The sequence below is a fragment of the Mirounga leonina genome, unplaced genomic scaffold (genome assembly GCF_011800145.1).
Source record: "Mirounga leonina isolate KUSES-001 unplaced genomic scaffold, KU_Mleo_1.0 Mir_168, whole genome shotgun sequence".
NCBI classification, from domain to species: Eukaryota; Metazoa; Chordata; class Mammalia; order Carnivora; family Phocidae; genus Mirounga; species Mirounga leonina.
The window spans coordinates 53216080-53231619 of record NW_023270426.1 but is presented as its reverse complement, the minus strand read 5'-3'; the positions used below and the strand labels follow the sequence as shown (position 1 = coordinate 53231619).

General features: G+C 39.0%; 1 protein-coding gene and 1 non-coding gene across 2 annotated transcripts in view; both read right to left on the bottom strand.

The window, feature by feature from the left end:
* Window positions 1-15540, bottom strand: part of XRCC4 (X-ray repair cross complementing 4) — a 776985-nt gene that overhangs the window by 356798 nt on the left and 404647 nt on the right. The window contains exon 5 of the mRNA XM_035014787.1: window positions 11938-12029. The gene's annotated coding sequence lies outside the window, so the exon portion shown is untranslated. The remainder of the gene's footprint in view (window positions 1-11937; window positions 12030-15540) is intronic.
* Window positions 13352-13457, bottom strand: LOC118017200. The gene has a single exon (XR_004681070.1). It is a non-coding gene; the product is annotated as a U6 spliceosomal RNA (small nuclear RNA).

Genomic DNA, 15540 nt, shown 5'->3' with positions numbered 1-15540 from the left:
AATGTAATGTAATGTAATGTAATGTAATGTAATGTAATGTAATGTAATGTAATGTAATGTTCTCATATCATGACCAGGATATCCATTGGAATTGGCAGACTGATTAATGGAGCAGACTCTGGAGCCAGGCTGACTCTGTTAGAATCATGGCTCCATCAGTTAACAGCTGTATGCCCTTGGGTTACTCACTGCACCTCTCTGTGCCTCAGTTTCTTTCTCTGTAGAATAAGGATAGTAATGATATATACTTGGTAAGGTGGTTGTGAGGAATACATAAATTGATCTATATATTCCTTAGAATGATGCCTTGCACCCACGAAGGGCTATATAAATGCTGTCATTAAGTTCTCTTCTGTTTTCTGCAAAGGTGGTTTCCCTGATTTATTATTTGGTCTTTTTCTTTTGTGCTTCTAGTTTTCCTATATATTTTTTGTTATCCAACCACTTTTAAGAATAATGAAGCTCTTTATTCTAAGTGGTTTCGTAAGTTTCCTCTGCTGTTGTGTGAATAGTTCTTTTCCCAAAAGTACCCTCCACTGCACTGAAACATGACTAGTGGTTTTATGTATGTGGACACGGGCATGTCACATAACCTGATTTGTTTCAGGGTGAGTGATACAGCCATTAGCTGACAGGTGCAGTTTCTCTAGATGCCAGAAAAAACAGGTTTTAAACTTCTGTATCCCAACAGAAGTTTTAGCAATTCAATCAGTCTATTCATCAAAGAGACCTTAGGCTGCTTGGCTCTCTACTTTCTAGTGCAAGAAGGAGAAATGACAGGTACATTGGGTAGCTATTTGGGTCATAAGCCCCCAGATAATCTTCCTGTTTACTTTATTTCTCATTTCTGCACTCTGCCTTATTTGCAAACTTCAAATTTGTGCCCCCAATGGGAAGACTGATCCCACTTCCATCTCCACTAGAGTCTGCAATTAGTGAATTTGGACCTATATTTTTCACTCTGTCCTACCTCATATGTCAATAGCCTTTTATCCCTTTTCTGTCTTTCAAAATTTTATTAGAATCTCTGTTCCATCTCCCCATTATTTTCTTTGTTAATGAATTTTTTATAAAGATTTTATTTATTTATTTGAGGGAGAGTGAGTGATTGAGCAAGAGCACAAGCAGGGGGGAGGAGCAGAGGGAGAAGGAGAAGCAGACTCCCCACTGAGCAGGGAGCCTGAAATGGGGCTAGATTCAAGGACCCTGAGATCATGACCTGAGCCGAAGGCAGACACTTAACCAAATGAGCCACGCAGGCACCCCTGTTAATGAATATTTTTAGTACTGCTATATGATATCATAAAGTCACTGGGATTTCCATGGAGTCTGGATCGATAGGAAGTTTGTTGCACATTCTGTCGTCTTGATCTGGAACGAACATTGTAAGTATTATTGTTGGAATCGATAGAGATTACCAGTTCATCATTCATCCCCTCTTTTTGATTCCAAAACAATTGAAAACAAAGATAATAGTCTTCCACCTCAAAAAAACACTGGCCACACAGAAACAGAAAAAATTAATGCATTACCCCTTCCAAAAAAGGAACCAAGACTAATAGATGTTAGACTCTCCCTAACTGCATTAATTAATTCACTACTTCTTGGTGGAAAGAGAAGCAAAATGCCAAGAAAATAGTTGTGCTTGGCACCAAAGAATCACTTGTGGGGTGAGAAGTATTAGCAAGTTCCCATTTTATGAGCTGAGGTAGGAGCACAAGGAATGGGAGGATAGAGACATCCTTTTTCTAACTATTTTATAGATGAAGTACCTGAAATTACAGGGGGCTAAATGAATTGCTCCAGATCACAGAATTTATAAATGATAAAACCAGACTCTAGCATTCTTAACTTGAAGGCCTTTAATCCTTCTTCTGAGCTACATTTCTTCTCTGTAATATGCTATTGTGACCTCAAACATCAAAATGCTATAACCTCAAAGGTATATTCAATGAAATTAATAATGTTTGTTTAGAATTATGCTCTCTCACACACTACATTGTAATTCCTAAGGTGAAAAGGAGAACTAATATAGTTTAGAAAATTCAAAAATGTACTGGAAACAAAAGGATTTTTGGGTCCCATTAATCTACAACATTTTATTAACCAGAGTTACTGGGTTGTTTTTTTCCCTACTCCTCAAGCTTTCTGATTTATATACATATATATGTATATATATATTTACTACAGAACATATTTTTATTTTCTGAATGTCTCATTTTGATCTTTGAGTTTTTTAGGAAATAATTGACTCCGTGCTTAAAAGTGCCCAGTAGCAAATCACAAGTGTCTGTATTTCTTAGCATCAGAAAAAAGCACAAAACTGAAAAGGTTCCCTCAGGAGACTTAAGTGTTCTGAGTCTTCATGACTCTGCAGATGGCCAGAGTTTTGTGAAAGTCCATTTTACATGTGGATGGCTCCTGACAGAGCCACTCTCAAATATCTGGTGATGACATTTGGCCATTTTCATTAAGCATCTCATTTTTTCCTCTGCTTAGCTTGAGATTGGTTCCTGAATTACAATCCCTGGCAGGACAGCTGAAACAGGAAAATACTAAGTTGCTGGCATACAGAAACTCCTTTCCTTTACCCTGAGGTTCCATTAAAGGATGTCTGGCCCTTTAACGGCAGTTTTTATAATAGGTATTTCCGTGTTATTTGAGGAAAAGGGACAACTAGCTGAAAAAAAGCTTTCTGGTGTCTTCTCCTTTGCAGCATAAAAATGATGAAGGAAAAGAGAATGTGCTATCTAGGAAATTCATCCAAACAACACCATATGTGTGACCCCATCAGCTGAAGTTTTAGAAACAGTACTTCTTCCTTCATTCTAATATTTATAGGGCATCTATGATATGCTATTCAGTATGCTCAGAAATGAGGTACAATGAGGACCAGAGCAAGGACTGGACTTTTAAGGAGCTCACAGTCTAATGAGAGAGGCAGAAGAATGAACTGTTATAATACTACAACATTATGTGATCTGCACTACGATTGGATGTACTTTAGGTGAGTATATGAATATAGTACAATGGAGAATAGCAGCTTATCTCCTTGGTGCACAGGATAGGGGAGGCGCAGGAGATGATCTTTGGGATAAACCCTAAAAAAACAAAGACCGACTGGGGCACCCTGGTGGCTCAGTCAGTTGGGCAGTCCTGGTTTTGGCTTGGGTCGTGATCTCAGGGTCACAATCTCAGGGTTGGGGATGGGCCATGTAGGGCTCCAGAGTCCACTGGAGATTCTCTCCCTCTGCCTCTCCCTCCCCCTCTGCTTCCCCCCACCCCACATGCACATATTCTATCTCTCTCTCTGTCTCAAATGAATAAATAAAATCATTTTAAAAAAAAAAAGAGACTTTCCAGAATGAAAAGTTAAGGAAGGGTATCCTATACTGAGGAAACAGAATATTCAGGTAGGAAGGCATGAAGGAGGACAGTGTATTCAGAACATAAAGTTGTAGCTGGAGCAGAGTGTGAGGTGAAGGGAGAAGTAGATGAGATCAGAGAACAGACAAATGGTATTGATATGAGGAGAACTTTCCATTTTTTCCTCTGGACTTGTCATTTCTAACATATGTGAGTTTGTCATGTACTTCTGTGTATGGGAATTTGGGTCCAGATTTCCTGCAGAGCTTTTTTGGTCTCAGTGTGAGTAGAATAGCATCCTACCCCGATTATATGAAGAAGGAAAAGTTCCTTCATATTCCATGAAGATGTGCTTTCCTTGGTCCTACCTGACATTTCTCTGTGCCGCTTAGCTCACCTGCAGGAATGTGCACCCTGGCTCCCTTATATCATCATCACCTCAATTCAACATTCTGAGTGAGAGGTGTTACTGTCATGGTATTATCCTTGGCCGGAGCCAACAAAGCAAAACATGGGTTTGGTGTCCAAAATTTGACAACACATCTGGGAAAATAACCAGTTGAGAAAATGGTCAAGTGAGAATCATTCCTAAGAATCCTTTGAAATTAAGCAGGAGTGTGACAAGGACACAGTTGTGCTTTAAGAACACAATATTGGAGAAGGCATCATCTCGATACATTATGGTTAGAGCTTGATCTAAGTAATGAGGATGGAGGGCAGTGTGTATATATAAATCTATGTATAAATAAATAACTGTATAAGGCAGTATAGCACTGGGATTGAAAGCTTAGGCTTTGGCATTAATCAGCTTGGGTCTGAAATCTTATTCCTCTAGTTACCTGTTGTAGGATATTATATGGCAAGTTATATAACATCTTTGTACCTCAGTTTCCTCCTCCATAAAATGGGGATTATAACAGTACTTGCTTCTTAGAGTTGTTGTAAGGATTAAATAAAATAATACATATAAAGCAGTAAGAATAGTGTCTGGCATGACATAAGTGCTCAACAAATCTGAGTATTATTACACTGGAAAATATGATCATACTGCAACGAGAAAATTGATAGGATATGGCAAATGATAAGATAAAGGGAAATAAAAAAAGGGGAAACAAGGATGACTTGAACAACAGAAATTATGATTGACTGTACAAAGAATGAGGAAAGAATCTAGAAGGGGGTAAAGATTGGGGACAGGTCGTGAAAAAGAAAACATTTTGGTGTCTTAGGTGTTAAGTTTGAGGAAGCTGTGATATATACAAACTGAGGTGGCAAGTTATCAGTTGGATATATATGCATTTGGGGCTCATATGAAAGACTGGGCTGAGGGTAGAGATTGTGGGAACCCCCAGCTGATAAGTGAAAGTGGGGGCCATTGGGGTAGGGGAGATTAAGGAGGCCAAGGAGGGAGTATGGAAAAGAAAGCAATTTATCCTTAAGACAATTACTTAAAATGTTTAGATAATCTCTTTCCCCTTCTCTAAATTAATCCTGTTCTATTATTCTGATAATGCAAGTAATACATGCTTTCTGCATAAAATTCTGAGCATTTTCTTAATGTTCCTCTTTTTTAAGACAAAAAATTTATGTGATTGTTCATCTGCAGCCTTTGCTCCGAGAAGAAAGTGTTCTTGAGTCATCGCACACTGGGGCTTCGAACACAAGGCAGATATAAAATACCTCCTGCTCTGCTGTCTTCACTGAAGGCCAAACACAAGTAATCAGCTCGGATCCACCCCTCCTTAGGTGAAAGCCCAGCTACGCTCCTGTCCAGACGGAGAGCTGGGAGCCAAACGGCAGGGGGATGCGCTGCTTACACCGTGATGGAGGAAGAAGACTGGGGCCCTTTGTGCTGCTGACACTTTGGCAGGGCAGGATGGTATTAGAGGAGAAAGCCTGTGATTACATCAAGTGCAGACATTTTCCCTTCAGTGGAGTTACTGTGCAGCCTGGGAGCTAAATGGCAAGGTGACCACCTCGGCACTCTAAGCGCTATACCTTCACCCACCTGACCTTGGATGCAGGCAGCATGCTGTAGTAAGGGAGAGGGCTGCTCCGTGCCCTCCTTACCACCCAGGTGTGTTAAGGTCTCGACATGTGGCCGCTTGGAAGGGAAGGTGATTCTGAAAGGCTTTCCACAGTGATCTAGTGCAAGCTCTGTACCTGTGCCCTGGTCTCTCACTTTGTCTTCTGCAGCCCCTGTTTGGATCTGAAAGGAGTCCAGTGGTGGGTAAACCAACAGGCAGACTCAGTATGGGTACAGGGCACCAGCAGAGCTGAGCCACCAAATGCAAGTGATAGAAGTCAAGCTCTAGTGGACTCATCCAGATTTCTGCAATCAAAATATCTAGAAAGAAGCTCTTTTAATTCTAGCATTCCTGTAAGTTGTGTTCCACTCTTTAGGTACTATTCTGAATTACCAATGGGCAGAGCCTCATAATGTTTTCAATGCTGAGAGCCTCTAAAGGTATTAATCTGACCCTGAGCAAATCTTCAGGTTCTATACTATGTGGTGGTATGTGGTGAATGCCTCACTTATCTTTAAGACTATGCCCATTGCTCTTGCAGGTGGGGAGAAGAGGACCCAATGTTCTCTTCACAGATCCTTAGTCAGTTGTTATTATACATCTGGTCAACCTCCTCAGCTGAGACAGGAATAGAGGTGTGTGACCTGCTTCTTTTCACATTTTATCCCCCACTGCCTGCTACGTACCCAGCTTAAGATTTAGCCACTTATCTTCACCTACCTGTTTCTCTGCTACTCTGCCTTGTCATTGCTCATAGATCTACAATTTCTTAGACTTTTATGTTGATTTCTCCTTCGTACTATATGAAGTTATCTTATGTTCTAATGAGTGTGCTTTGTCCAATTGCCATTAAACACTGCAGGAGGTGACTGTTTATCATAAATCGCACCAGGCAAGGCCAATACATTGTGAACTTCTTCTTGAACTTCCAAAAAATCTGCATGAGTATGTAGAGTTAAAACAAAACAAACAGAAAACATGGCCAGTTTGAAAATGACTGCAAAATCCTGAAAGATTCTGGCTCTTGGCCAGAATTTACTGTATGGGAAACCTCAGATTTCCCCACCAACTGTTTTTCCTTGCCTTTCCTGGGGTTTCAGATTGCAGGATCATTATAATGTCACTACACAGAGCTCATGACAGGCTAGTTAGAGGAAGCTACTTAAATCCCAACAATTTCACCCTACATTTACCATCCTCAGTCTTAGATCCATGCCTCCTCTTCCCACATTTCCCTTCTCCTTCCTATTTTTCTATACCCACACCCTCAACATATTCCTCTTAGGGAGACCAAGAGGAAGAAGAACCCCAAATATTGACCTCTATGAGAGAAGGTCTTAGCTAAGATTTCTTACTTGTTGATATTGAAGGAAAAAAGAAATCAACAGGATGTCTCCTCTATCCTTTTAAATCCTACCTTACTACTGAGATTCGACTGATTTCCAACTCTGAAAAGGCTTCAGAGAATACTCAAACTCAGTGAACATGAGTAGGAGAATTTTGATAGATTAAGAACAAATGTTAACAGTCAAGCCATCCCAAGAATGTTCTGCTTTCTTTCTCCAGGAGTTATTTAAGTTGAGCTGCCTTTAAAAGACACAGTTGGATGTGTAACGAATCTCACCCTTGACCTCTGGGATATGGGGTATTTGGTGGGGAGTACTAAGACTTTTGCATTCACTTTCCAGAATGAACCTCTTTAACTGGAAAGGGGTACCTCTCACAGCTGGCATAGGAAAAGTAATCTTTGGAAAGCAAATACCTTGAGAAGAAAAACTTTAATGCCTATAATTAATTCATGTTGTTTATTGTAATCTAAGTGGAAGCTGACTGAATATTGTGTGTGTGTGTGTGTGTGTGAGAGAGAGAGAGAGAGAGAATTTATCCCCCTCCCCTTTTTAAGAAGAGTTAAAATGAGTTATAGAAAAATTTGTTTCACTCCCAGAAAAGATTAATTTGGGAAACATTTCCTTTGACACATTGTTCATAATTAAAATAATTCTTCATTTTTTGTTTCCTTTAAGTAAAAATGTGTGGCTTTATTTAGCCTCCCTTTAATTAACTCTCTCAAAGGAAAATAACCTTGAGCCCCATAAACACACACATTTTATTCTCTATTGACAGAGAAAAGAGAAGCAACGGTTGCCCTCCACATCAGGGACTCTCGCATTATTGCAGCTCCGAAGTCAGACGCCCTGTGTGCACCAACCTCGAGTTTCCTGCTTTTATTGACAGGGGTTTTGACTTTGACATTCTGCCTTCTGCATTTCACCAATGCACACAGCCATATAGTTCAATTAAAATTATGCTGTTAGAAATGTTTGCACAGGAATATTCTTCAGTCAACAAGTATGTTTTAGTTTCCCCTATATTAGGCTCTGAGGACAGAATAGTGAGCAAAATAAATATGACAACTTCTTTTCTGGGGCTTATAATCTGGTGGGGGAGAGAGAAATTAACTAAATAATTAGAATAATCACAAATAGTAAAGAAGCATTACAAAGAAAATGCTGAGTGCCATGATAGTGCTCCATTAGGAGATTTATTTATTGGTTTATTTATTTACTTATTACAGGGGAAGGAGGTGTTGGGGGGAGTTTGTCAAATCAAAGAAGTCCCTTTTTTGTTTTTAAGTGGGCTCCACTCATAACCCTGAGATCAAGACCTGATCTGAGATCAAGGGTCGGATGCTTAACTGATTGAACCACCCAGGTGCCCCATGGAGAAGTCCTTTCTGAAGAAATGCCTGAGCTAAGATCTGAAAGATAACTTGTACGTTCATACAATAGGATTTAATATAGCAATTAAAGCTGAATGAGCAAGATCAACATGTATCAAAATGGATGGCCCTCTAAATCATATTGTTTGGGCAAAAATCTCCTTTCCTTAAGTGTGGGTAGGTCTGATCTAATCAAGTGAGTACTATTAATCGAGGTTCTAGAAGACAGAAAAGGCAGAGAGCTTTTCCTGGGGGCCTTGAAAACACACATTGCTGTTGTGGAGAGGGCACATGGCGGGCATGTGGAGATGACCTCTAAAAGTTGAGAGTGACCCCTTGCCAAAAGCCAGCAAGTAAACAAGGACCTTAGGCTACAGCCACAAGGAACTGAATGAATTCTGCCAACAACTGCTGAACTTGGAAGAGGACCCTCAGCCTCAAATAAGCTCACAGCCCCAAGTATCCACAGAATCCAGACACACTCTCCCCAAATTCCTGACCCACAGACCCTGAGATCATAACTTTGTATTAAGACCCTGAGTTTGTGGTAATTTGTTATGTAGTAGTAAAAACAAATATAGTTACTGAAGAAACATTAAGCAAATGCACACTCCCACAAAATGAGGGACAGGAAGGGGCCACAGAGGCCACGGTGGCCCACTCCCTCACATTGTAGAAGATAGCAAGGTCTATGGGGCTGACACGAATTGCCCAGGGATGGAGATTCTAGTTAGTGACACAAGGTCACTAGAGTCCAGGAAGAAGACTGAGGAGCGGAATAACACATAAAAAGATAATGTCAGAGGGAGGAAAAGAAGAATATGGTAGTGATTCTGGATTATTCTACATTCATGTCTAAGTTAAAAATACAAAGGTAAGTGGAGTAATAAAGCAGATCTGTTTCCAGCACTGTGTTCCTGATTCAAAGGGCACGTGCACCCCAATGTTTAGAGCAGTATTATTAACAATAGTCAAATTATGGAAAGAGCCCAGATGTCCATCGACTGATGAATGGATAAAGTTGTAGTATATATACACAACGGGATATTACTCAGCCATCAAAAAGAATGAAATCTTGCCATTTGTACCGATGTGGATGAACTAGAGGGTATTGTGCTAACTGAAAAAAGTCAGTCAAAGAAAGACAAGTATTATATGATTTCACTCATATGTAGGATTTAAGAAACAAAACAGATGGGACACCTGGGTTGCTCAGTCGTTTAAGCACCTGCCTTCGGCTCAGGTCATGATCCCAGCATCCTGGGATCGAGTCCTGCGTCAGGCTCCCTGCTCAGTGGGGAGCCTGCTTCTCCCACTGCCTGCCACTTCCCCTGCTTGTGCTCTCTCTCTAACAAATAAATACATAAAATCTTAAAAAAAAAGAAACAAAACGGATGAACATGGGGGAAGGGAAGGAAAAATAAAATAACAACAGAGAGAGAGGCAAACCATAAGAGCCTCTTAACTATAGAGAATGAACTGAGGGTTGCTGGAGGGGAGGTGGGCGGGGTGATGGACTAAATGGATGATGGGAATTAAGGGGGGCACTTGTTGGGATGAGCACTGGGTATGGCATGTGGGTGATGAATTACTGGATTCTGCTCCTGAAACCAGTGCTGTACTGTATGTTAACTAACTTGAATTTAAATTAAAAAAAAAAAAAATTTAAAGGAAAAAACTGTGAATTAAAAAAAAATAATTGAGCAAGGAAAATCATAAAACTTATAGTTAAGTCCAAATAGTGTTTGATGACTTAAAAAAATAACTGACAATTAAAAAGTCTAGATATTCCAAAGAAATGAGTGGGAAATAAAGAAGGAAATGTGGTGGGTGTTTTATGCTGGCATAGACTGTGCTTATAATTCACTCTGGCTGTTGTTCCAAAAACATGCTTCTGAATAATGGCCTTTTATCTCTTATTCTAAAGACTCCATGGGAACACCATAAGTAAAGTGGTGAATTTACAGCAATTATATTTAGGTCATAATCAAACCAAAACAAAGCCAAAATCTTTACATACATTTTCTGGATACTTCAAATCAAAGGGTATTTTTGGATTTCTCTTACTTTATTTTAATTATCCCCATAGACTTTCCTCAGTTTCCCATATCATTCAACAAAGACAAAGACTTTTTTAAGCGTATTTATAGCAAGATGCTGTGGCTCTGGTTCAAATTTAACTTTACCCTCTGGCCTGCATTGCTTTGCATTTCAGTCTTTACCTACCCACCAACTTAATTTCAAATTATTTTAAATTGAGACTAAACACTATACACATTTTGGGTGTTGTGAATATAATTTATGAGGACCAGCTGGAAAGCCAAAACTTTGATCAGATTGTAAATGTTAGTGGGAATACTTGATCTAAATGATTGATAGCATAATTGGACTCTTCTCATTGATTTTCAACAGAATTACCGCCACTTTTTGATGTTCTGATACTGTCATCTGTCATTTCCAGAAAAGAAGAAAAACGTGTTAAATAGCGTTTACTTTCATTGAATGGGGTGTTCTCTGTGATTTCTGTTATTAATTGTAAAAACACAATTTCTGATCTCCCTATTACATTATTAGTGTCATCAACTAATTATTGATATATTTTTAAAATAATACCTGAAAACAGGGGTTAAAGTTGTGTTTAAATTATGTAGGTTTTAACTGAAGTTCAGACTAGAAGTGGCTATCTATTCTGATCTGAAATATATTTAATTTTTCTCCTGGATCTGACAGGATGGCACTCATTCAAGACAAAGCTATCAGCCATTCTCCAGACAGAGAAGAGAGTTCTATATTTCAAGTAATAACTCAAGACTTCTAGAAACACCTTTTCTAGTAACTTCTATCATGTCTCTTCCTTTTCCGTCCTAGAAGACACAAAATGAAATAACTCCTCTGAGAATTTTCTCTTGGTAAAATCATTGAGCAGCTAGAAACTATAATGAAGTTGTCTGAAATGTATTGAGAAATCAAGCAATTTGTTTTCAAAAATACCAAAAATATCATAAGAGAAATAAAGTGCCTTTTCCTACTGGATACTTCTCTCATATGGAGTAAAAGATCATTTATTACCAGAAAATCAGCATTGGTGAGGAAGGAGAGGAATGAGTGTCCATGCACGGGGAATGGAAACAGTGATTCTCTCTGATTTGAATGTGGGCCTGTTTTCTAAGCTCCTTTGGCAAGTAATGGCACATTGACTCTAGTAATAATTAGCTTTTTAATTCTGGAAACATCAACTTAGTAAATTACATAAAGCCAATTAATAATCTCTATAGGTTTTCATTTTTAAATTCTTTTTGTGTTATTTTATATATTTTTTAAATTTTTTATTTATTTGACAGAGAGAGAAAGAGAGAGAGAGTGGCAGAGGGAGAAGGAGAAGCAGACTCCCCGCTGGGCAGGGAGCCCGATGCGGGGCTGGATCCCAGGACCCTGGGATCATGACCTGAGCCAAAGGCAGACGCTTAACTGACTGAACCACCCAGGCGTCCCTTCTTTTTGTGTTATTTTAAATATGTTTTTATGCTTAATGCCTGGATATTTTATGTTTCCTTTACAAGAGACTACTCTTCTGTAAATGTGCCTTTGCCTGTAATTTATGATGGCGACAATGTGGGAAATTTCACTGGAATTATAATGTTCCCAAGTATAGTTTTAGAACTCTGCCCTATGCAACCAAACATTTAGATGTTACTACATTCTAATTTACTAATGCTATATTAAAACTCAGCTGAATAAAAACATACTAAATTGTGTCAGGTTTTGTCATGAGATTTGTCATATGCCTGTTAGGAAATGACTTAGAAAAGTGATTGATCCACTTACCCTCTCTTTTCACAGACAACTGTTTCTCAACCTTGAGGTTTAATCTGGAGATCAAGGATTGCCAATGTTCTGGATTTCAGATAGGATGGACACTGAAAGGAAGAGCAGGACTTCTGTGAATACCCAGCCATCCTGCAAGTGCCGCCTCTGCCTTCAAAACAGATTCTGAAGGGAGAGTCATGGGTCCATTTTGGCCGAGGCCAGCACAGGGAACATGAGAGAGACAATCCTTCTTACTCCTTCCACCCCTGCCTTGTCCCTGTGTCCACACATGTTTCTGCTGACAACTTGCTGCTCGTGACAGCTGCCCACACTTGGACGTTGAAGACTGAAGCTGAAGGATTCCACGGGGCTTTCCGGAATAATCCTACTAGCCTTTATGTCCTACAAGAAACTGGGCTTTTCAGAATAATCCTACTAGCCTTTATGTCCTACAAGAAATTCCCTTTCAATAAAACGATCTCTTGCTGAAGACCGAGATATTATATTGTATTATATTGGGGAAAGCACTGGATTAGGAGTCAAAATCCTAGGTATTAGTCTCAAACCTTTAATTGCTAATCTAATCCCTGAGCTACTTTTTAAGTGGAGACTGGAAACAGAAATTTTGAATGCTGTGCGTGTCATTTGTGAGTGCTGGAAGGAGAGAGCCCAAACTACCCCCATCCTCCAGTTTTTAGAATATTAATGAAAAAGGCTAACATTAAATGATTTATTCGACACTATTTGGTCTGCTCTCATAGGCCTAATTACCTCATCAATTCCTCTCCCCAGCCTTGCTTGCTCTGGTGCTTTAGCCCTTTGTGACAGGGCAGACTGTTCCTGCTCCTGGGTCTGGGGAACTCAACCACAGCGCCAGAGGGAACTGCTGTTTTCATTCATGTCATGTATTACAATTTAAAGGATTGTAAAATGCAGAAAGCTAAATTCTTGTTCTATTATAATTAAGAGAAAAAATAAAACCTAATGGAAACATTTTGATGATTGTTGTTTGATGTCACTGTGCTAATATTGTATCTCTCTAATGCTGGCTGTTATTATACCCCCCCCCCAAAATTAGGAAATAGTTGTTGTTACTTATTAGGTAAAGAACTCGAGATCACAAATGTGACATTATTTTAGATCATCATATTTTGACTCTTGTATCTCCCCTTTAAGCCCTTGGATGGCATCCCATCTCTGCATATCCCAACGACAGTCTGAGGACTGATGATAATGAAACATCACAGAAGATTGTAAAAACACCGGAGAATATTCTTCTGTGATAGTAAAGGGCAAAAAATGAAAAACTGTTTTTTTGTAAAATAAGAATCAATAAACATAAGGGGCAGGTAGAAATGAAACTACATTTTTTCTAGGTTTGGGTGATAAGAATGTAATAATCAGTGAGACTTCTATTCCTTTCTCTTTTTTTTTAAATATAGAATGCTTTATGAACTTACATTCATCCTTGCACAGAGGTCATGCTAATCTTCTTTGTATTATTCTAATTTTAGTATATGTGCTGCCGAGGCGGGTACAGTGGGACCTTTATTTCAACTGAGTGCCTGGCAGAGAATGAGCTATCAACAAATGCATTTTTAATGGATAAAAATGGTTGATATACTTACTTTTCTTAAGTATATTCTCATCAACCTTATAAGATGTGAGTTAGCAAATTTCCCTCTCAATTTTATTTTTATTTTTGCTCGCAAGATGTTATACGTAAACTGATCCTTTAAGAAAAATGAAATCTGAATCACTAGATAAATAATGGAGAGAGAAGACCTGAGTCCATTTCCAACCTCTGAATGACGGAGCTGTTAGGAGAGGGGAGGGTGAGGGGCTCAAAGGCAGATGTCTACCTTCTTCTTCCCTTTACCTCCTCTCTTTCCTCCTCTCTCCCGGGTGACTAGCCTAAAAATGGAGGAAATTTCTGTGTGTAAAAAGATGTTAATCATTTTTGGATCAACGTATCTGTAAAACTGCGATCCGAGCAGATCTAAGCTTTCCTAAATTAGTCCACCTGTCAGCCATTAAATGTTGGCCACAAACTTGCAGTCAAGTGAGAAATGGAGGCTGGTGGAAACAATTCAAGTGAAGGTAAGTCAAGGGCTTTTGTCCTAGTAGACAGACAGAGTGGGGGGGGAGGTGAGTAGATTTGAAGGACCCCTTGTCTAGGGCTGTGGAAACGGGGAAGACATTCATGCTTAGGGGGAATTTCTCTTGGCATCTGGCCGTGGTTATTTTGGGTCCAATCACGCTAGACTTTTCAATCAGAGGGAGTAACTTCCCTGTAGAATTGAGTATCTGTAAAGCAATCACAGCTACTTGTCTGGCGCATATACACTAGAAGAAGACAGGCCAATCTCCCTCAAGAATCTAACAAAGGCTTCTGTCACCTTTCTTCCTTCACAGTTTGACTTTGCAGGTTTCTACCTGTCTGCATGTATAATAATGCCGAGGAAAATAGCTCAAGTTCTTAAAAAATGAACAAAATGGTTTGAATGCAATGCTAACTTTATTTGAATATTTATTCTCACCAAATAGCTCCCTTTGGTGATCTTTCTTCCAAGTAAAATAGTTGACAACAAAGAAAATCTTCCAGTTCCAACATGCTTACCTGTTCACTTTTGTCTTAGAGCCTGTGGTTTGCCCTGACGCAATGAACAAACATAGGGTTTCAAAGAATAAGAGATATTCTTGGGAAAAGACAGGTATGAAAACTGCTATTTATTTTAAAAGGGCAGGTTGAGGTTATGTATCTTTTGTGTTTGGGAGAGGCACATCAAACCAATATGCGGAAGAAACATTATTCTCTAGAATTATTATTTCACAAAGCAAATGAAAACATCATCATTTCAAAGATTGCAATTTTGGTAATTAAAAGTTATTTACCTAAGTAATGAGTTTTTCTTAAAAGAAAGAAAGAGAGAAAGAGAGCGAGAAAGAAAGAAAGAAAGAAAGAAAGAAAGAAAGAAAGAAAGAAAGAAAAAGAAAAAGAAAGAAAGAAACCTGATAATAACATCCATATTTTTGGCTCATTTACATGTTTAATGTGAAGAATTACCATCTATTTAACTCTAGTGGGACTCAGGTACTATAGAGACCTTTACATTGCTGATTTTCTCTGCTTTATTTCCTCTTAAAGTATTTATCAGGAGACACACTGGCTTGTTAATTAATCTCCCTCTTTCTCCTTTATCCTTAGAGTGGGATTCTTAAAGGAAGGTCATGTACTGTCTGCACTTGAATAATCTCCACACTGTATTACAAAGCAGATTCCTGGGCCTTAGTTTTGATCCCCTGAATCAGACTTTCTGGGTTTGAGGCCCAGTATTTCATATTTTTAATAAACTCACCAGGTGATGCACACTAGAATTTCAGAATTCTTTTATAGTGGGGAAAACTTGCCTTCCAGGGAGTGTCAGCTTTAACTTAAAAGTGGGGCATAGGAAGCAAACTCAGAGCTTTCTGGCCAAAGGTATACAATCATGCTTCAGGTAGAGGTCTTGCAAACTTACACACTAAAAATGCATATTTCTAATAGTATTTCAAGGGAATTTATCATGCTTGCAATTTATCAGCAGAATTAATTAACTGGGATATACTTACATTCAGATA